We start from the raw sequence: 6,000 nt of genomic DNA, 5'->3' as shown, positions 1-6,000 counted from the left end.
CTCCTTCATTCCATTTCCCAGCAATGAATTCTAAAATTCTGAAAACACTCATATGCAGATTAGCTGCTGGGAAACAGGAAAATCAGTGCTTTTATCTTTGTATGGCTTTCCCTCTGGTCCTCTTGGTATTTTTAATCTGAGGATTATTTTCTCTCAGCATAATTTGTATTTCTTCAAACTGATTTTCTCCATTTCACACGCAAAAAAATGTCCTTCCCCTGCCCCTTTCCAACAATTAAAATGCCCATCTAAGAAAGTAGTAATACCTCCATAAATGCCCATTGTGATTATTATTCTCCTTTCACTCCCTCTCAAATCTGCCAAATGAAAATTCTTCCTTCTGACTGTGTCCCTCTCCACTGCAAATCTCATCAATTGCCTTGAGGAGGAAATCCAAAGTTCCCAGTCTCAATCCCACCTATGTTTCTAGAATCATTTCTTCTTCCTCACCTTCACAAATGCTTCATTCCTGACAAATTGGCCCACTGGTTGTTCCCTGAGCATGCCTGGATTGCATCCCTCCTCAGTTCTCAAGGCCCCTCCTAGAAGCTTTTCCTCTGCCACAAATGTTGGTATTTTCTTGTCCCTTATATTTCCTTCTCTGTATCCCTCAGTAGAAAATAAGCTTCTTGAGGACCCTGGGGGGTCATTTTATGTATTCCCAGCAGGTAGCACCAAGCCTTACACATTTTACATTGTACATTCTTTTAAAGAAATAGAGGAATTTAAAGCATTTTAAAAATAATCTTTTGTTTATTTATTTATTGCGGGGCAATGGGGGTTAAGTGACTTGCCCAAGGTCACACAGCTGGTAAGTGTTAAGTGTCTGAGGTCGGATTTGAACTCAGGTCCTCCTGAATCCAGGGCCTGTGCTTTATCCACTGTGCCACCTAGCTGTCCCCTTAGTTTATTTTTAATAGCAAGCAATCAGCTCCCAGCATCTTCTACCGGGATGCCATGAAAGCTACTTTCATGACACTCTGCTTCTCTGAAGTTTCTTTCTCCACGATGAGAGTCCTGGGCTGCTAACATAATCACCCTGCATTCAGGTACACAGTCCCCTGGGGAAAAGGAGTCCTGGAAGCACCTCCCAATGAACAATGCATTCCCTGGGCTCAGACATTATGGAACATAGAATCAGATGGTTGTGTTTGCACTGGTCCACATGCTTGCCATTTTAAATGGATACAAAGTATCATGTTACTACTATACAGTAGTTTGCTTTAGTCTCTCTAATTGTGAGACAGCTGGTTTGCTTCCTGTCTCTTGCTATTCTAAATTGTATTGTTACCTGCCCCATTTAATTTGTGTTTTATCATATACTGCCCTATCTTGCTACTTAATGGGCTCCTGAGTGTTCGCCCTCTCTCCCTAGCTAGACTATGAGCTTCTTTGTTTTCTGCTGGTTGTTTGTTTTAAGGCAATCAGAGTTGAGTGACGTGCGTAGGGTCACACAGCTAGTAAGTGTCTGAGGCTGGGATTTGAACTCAGGTTCTTCTGACTTCATGACAGTGCTCTAACCACTGTGCACCTAGCTGCCCCCAGACCATAAGCTTCTTAAAAGGCATGGGCTATGTCTCATACTTCTTTATTATTCCATCTAGTACCTACCCTAGCACTGAGTGTATTATACTCAATGATTCTTGTGTTTTTTAAGTGTTTCCTATTTTTCCAATTACATGTAAAGACAAATTCTAACATACATTTTTTTTTGCAGGGCAATGAGGGTTAAGTGACTTTTCCAGGGTCACACAGTTAGTAAGTGTCAAGTGTTTGAGGTCAGGTTTGAACTCAAATCCTTCTGAATCCAGGGCCAGTGATTTATCCACTGAGCCACCTAGCTGCCCCCCTCTAACATACATTTTTGAAAAATTTTGAGTTCCAAATTTTCTCTCTCCATCTTTCACTTCTTCCCTTACTAAGAGGGTAGGCAATTTGATATAGGTTTATATGTGTGAGAGGAAAACGTCCCCTGCTCAATAATTCTCTGGAACTCAGCAGCAATGTGTCAAAGGCTTGTTTGTTTTCATTCTCATGAGAATGGGCACTGTGATCAGCATGCAGCAGGCAGGTTTGAGTGTAGAGGATGGGAGTTTGCAGGCCCCGTTTTAATCCTTAGTCCCTAACTCAAAAGGGACCCTCCCTTTGTTCTTCATTGACTGATTACTTAAGGGTTACAATCTAAGTGCAAAAGCTAGCTAATTGGAACGCAGTATTTTTTTTTTTTTTGGTGGGGCCATGGGGGTTAAGTGACTTGCCCAGGGTCACACAGCTAGTAAGTGTCAAGTGTCTGAGGCCGGATTTGAACTCAGGTCCTCCTGAATCCAAGCCTGGTGCTTTATCTACTGCGCCACCTAGCTGCCCAAATGCAGTATTCTTTTTTTTTGTTTAATGTATAAGGTATTTTATTTTTTCCGTTACATGTAAAGATAGTTCTCAACTTTTGTTTATACAAGCTTTACAATTTCAGATTTTTCTCCCTCCCTCCCCTCCCTCCCCACTCCCCTAGACAGCAGGTAATCTGATATAGGTTATATCTATATATCTCTATACATATACATATACATATACATATATACACACACATATATATACACATAATAACATTAATCCTATTTCTGCATTAATCCTGTTACAAGAGAAAAAATCAGAGCAGTGATGCAAAACCTCAAAATAGAAAAAAAAACAACAGCACCCAAAACAAAAGAAATAATATGGTTCAATCAGCATCTATACTCCACAGTTCTTTCTTTCTTTTTTTTTTCTTGGATTTGGAGATCCTCTTCTATCATGAGTTCCCTGGAACTCTTCTGTACCATTGCATTGGTGAGAAGAATATAGTCCATCACAGTAGGTCAACACTCAATGTTGATAATACTGTGTACAATGTTCTTCTGGTTCTGCTCATCTCACTCATCATCAGCTCACATAAGACCCTCCAGGTTTCTCTGAACTCTTCCTGCTCATCATTTCTCACAGCACAATAGTATTCCATTGTATTCATATACCACAACTTGTCCAGCCATTCCCCAATGGATGGGCACCCCCTCAACTTCCAATTCCTTGCTACCACGTAAAGAGCAGCTATAAATATTTTTGTACATGTGGGTCCCTTTCCCTCTTCCATGATTTCTTTGGGCAAAAGACCTAAAAGTGGAATTGCTGGGTCAAAGGGTATGCACAGCTTTATTGCCCTTTGGGCATAATTCCAAATTGCTCTCCAGAATGGTTGGATCAGCTCACAGCTCCACCAACAATGCATTAGTGTTCCAATTTTCCCACAGCCTCTCCAACATTTATTATCTTCCTTTTTTGTCATTTTAGCCAATCTGATAGGTGTCAGGTGGTACCTCAGAGTTGTTTTAATTTGCATCTCTCTAATCATTAGAGATTTAGAGCATTTTTTCATATGGGAATAGATAGCTTTGGTTTCTTCATCAGAAAACTGCCTGTTCATATCCTTTGACCATTTCTCAATTGGGGAATGACTTGGATTCTTATAAATTTGATTTAGTTCCCTATATATTTTAGAGATGAGGCCTTTATCAGAAGCACTGGCCTCAAAAATTGTTTCCCAGTTTTCTGCCTCCCTTCCAATTTTGGATGCCAAATGCAGTATTCTTAACCCTAATTTCCATAATTATTCTTTGAGTTCTCAGCTAATGGGGAGGTGACACAGAAACATTCCTTTACATGAACACAGCCCAGAAGAGGACCTCATTGAGACCAGCTCAGGGATACTTGAACCATGTAATCTGTCCGCCATGAGACCTGAATCCTCAAAACAGGTCCTGAGGAATATAATTTGAATGGTGCTGGCTATGCCCTACTGAGAGGAGACCATCGCTCCTTTCCTCACAATGTACAGTCACATAAAACATATTTTCATATTAGTCATGTTGTGAAAGAAGAAATAGACCAAAAGGAGAAAACCACAAAAAATAAAGTGAAAATAGTATGCTTTGATATTTATTCAGACTCCATCAGTTCTTTCCCTGCTTGTGAATAGTATTTTTCATCACGAGTCCTGTGGAATTTCTGAGAATAGCTAAGTCATTCATAATTGCTCATCATACAATGTTGCTTCTACTATGTATGATGTTCTCCCGATTTTGCTCACTTCATTTTGCATCAGTTCATGTAAATCTCTCCAGGTTTTTCTGAAATGCACCTGCTCTTCATTTCTTATAGCTCAATAGTATTATGGCCCATTCATATACCACAGCTTGTTCAGCCTTTCCCTAATTGATGGGCATCCCCTCCACTTCTTTTCTTTAAATAAAAGTATTTTATTATTTTCCAGTTACATGTAAGGATAGTTTTCAACATTTGTTTTCATAGGATTTTTAGTTCCAAATTTTTCTCCCATCTTCCCTTCCTTCCCTTTTCTCTCTCCTCCCCAAGATGGAAAGCAATCTGATATAGTTTATATATGTACAATCACATTAAACATATTTCTGCATTAGTCATATTGTGAAAGAAGAATCAGAGCACAAGGGGAAAACCTCACAAAAGAAGGAAAAAAATGGTCCAAAAGTAGAAACAGTATGACTCAATCTGCATTCATAATCTATAGTCCTTTTTTCTGGATGTTGAGAACATTTTCTATCATGAGTTCTTTGAAATTGTTTTGGATCATTGAATCGCTGAGAAGAGCCAAGTCTATCAACATCATTCATCACACAGTGTTGCTGTCACTGTGTACAATGTTCTCCTGGTTCTGCTCCTCTCAGTCAGCATCAGTTCATGTAAGTCCTTCCATGTTTCTCTGAACTCCTCCTGCTCATCGTTTCTTATAGCACAATAGTATTCTATCACATTCATATACCGCAACTTGTTTAGCCATTCCCTAATTGATGTGCATTCCCTTGATTTCCAATTCTTTGCCACCACAAAGAGAGCTGCTATAAATATTTTTGTACACATGGGTACTTTTTCCTTCTCTATGATCTTCTTGGGATACAGACCTAGCAGTGGTACCATTGGGTCTTTTGGGCATAGTTCCAAATTACTCTCCAAAATTATTGGATCAGTTCACATCCCCTCCATTTCTAATTGGTTGCCATTACAAAAAGAGCTTATATAAATATTATTGTACAAATAGGTCCCTTTCCTCTTTTTTTTGTTTTTTTTCAGGGCAATGGGGGTTAAGTGACTTGCCCAGGGTCACACAGCTAGTAAGTGTCAAGTGTCTGAGGCTGTATTTGAACTCAGATACTCCTGAATCCAGGGCCGGTGCTTTATCCACTGCGCCACCTAGCCGCCCCCCCCTTTCCTCTTTTAAAAAATCTCTTTGGAATACAGACCTAATAGTGGTATTGCTGGATCAAAGGGTATGCACAGTTTGATAGCCCTTTGGGCAGAGTTTCATCAATTAATACTTGTTGAAATGAATGGGGTTGTAGATGGTGTTCTGATGACTCATCCATAAGTCTTTGTGCAGCTAGGTGGCTCCATAGGGAATGGAGCACTGGACCTAGAGTCAGAAGACCTATGTTCAAATCTGAGCTCAGACACTTACTAGCTGGATGACCCTGGACATGTTTCTTCGACTGAAAAATGGGGATAATAATGGTAGGAGAGGTGGTAAGGGATGGACAACAAATAAACAAACAACACTAGGCAAGTGTCGGATAAAGACAACCAAATAGAAGGGTGATGTGAACCATAGACATCTATCATTTTACTGTTGCTTTGTTTGTGGTCTGCCCTAGAAATCTCTGAGACTGACATTATTTGGTCTTTGATCATAATATCCTAGTAGCAGAAGCTATGTCTGCTTAATTCAGTTTATGGAATGTCTAGACCAGCAGCACTGTCATTATGCTAGTATAACATGATGGGTTCTTCCCCCCACCCCAACCTCTCCCCAAACATTTCTTAATAAACATTTACCTAGTACTTTAAGGTTTACAAAGCATTTTCCCCACAATGTCCCTTGAAATAGGTAGGGCATATAAGTCCTACTATCCAAATTTTACAAATGAGGAAACTGAGTCT

This window comes from Dromiciops gliroides, chromosome 5, assembly GCF_019393635.1.
Source record: "Dromiciops gliroides isolate mDroGli1 chromosome 5, mDroGli1.pri, whole genome shotgun sequence".
Lineage (NCBI taxonomy): Eukaryota > Metazoa > Chordata > Mammalia > Microbiotheria > Microbiotheriidae > Dromiciops > Dromiciops gliroides.
The sequence above is the reverse complement of the archived record's forward strand: the minus strand, read 5'-3'. Positions refer to the sequence as shown.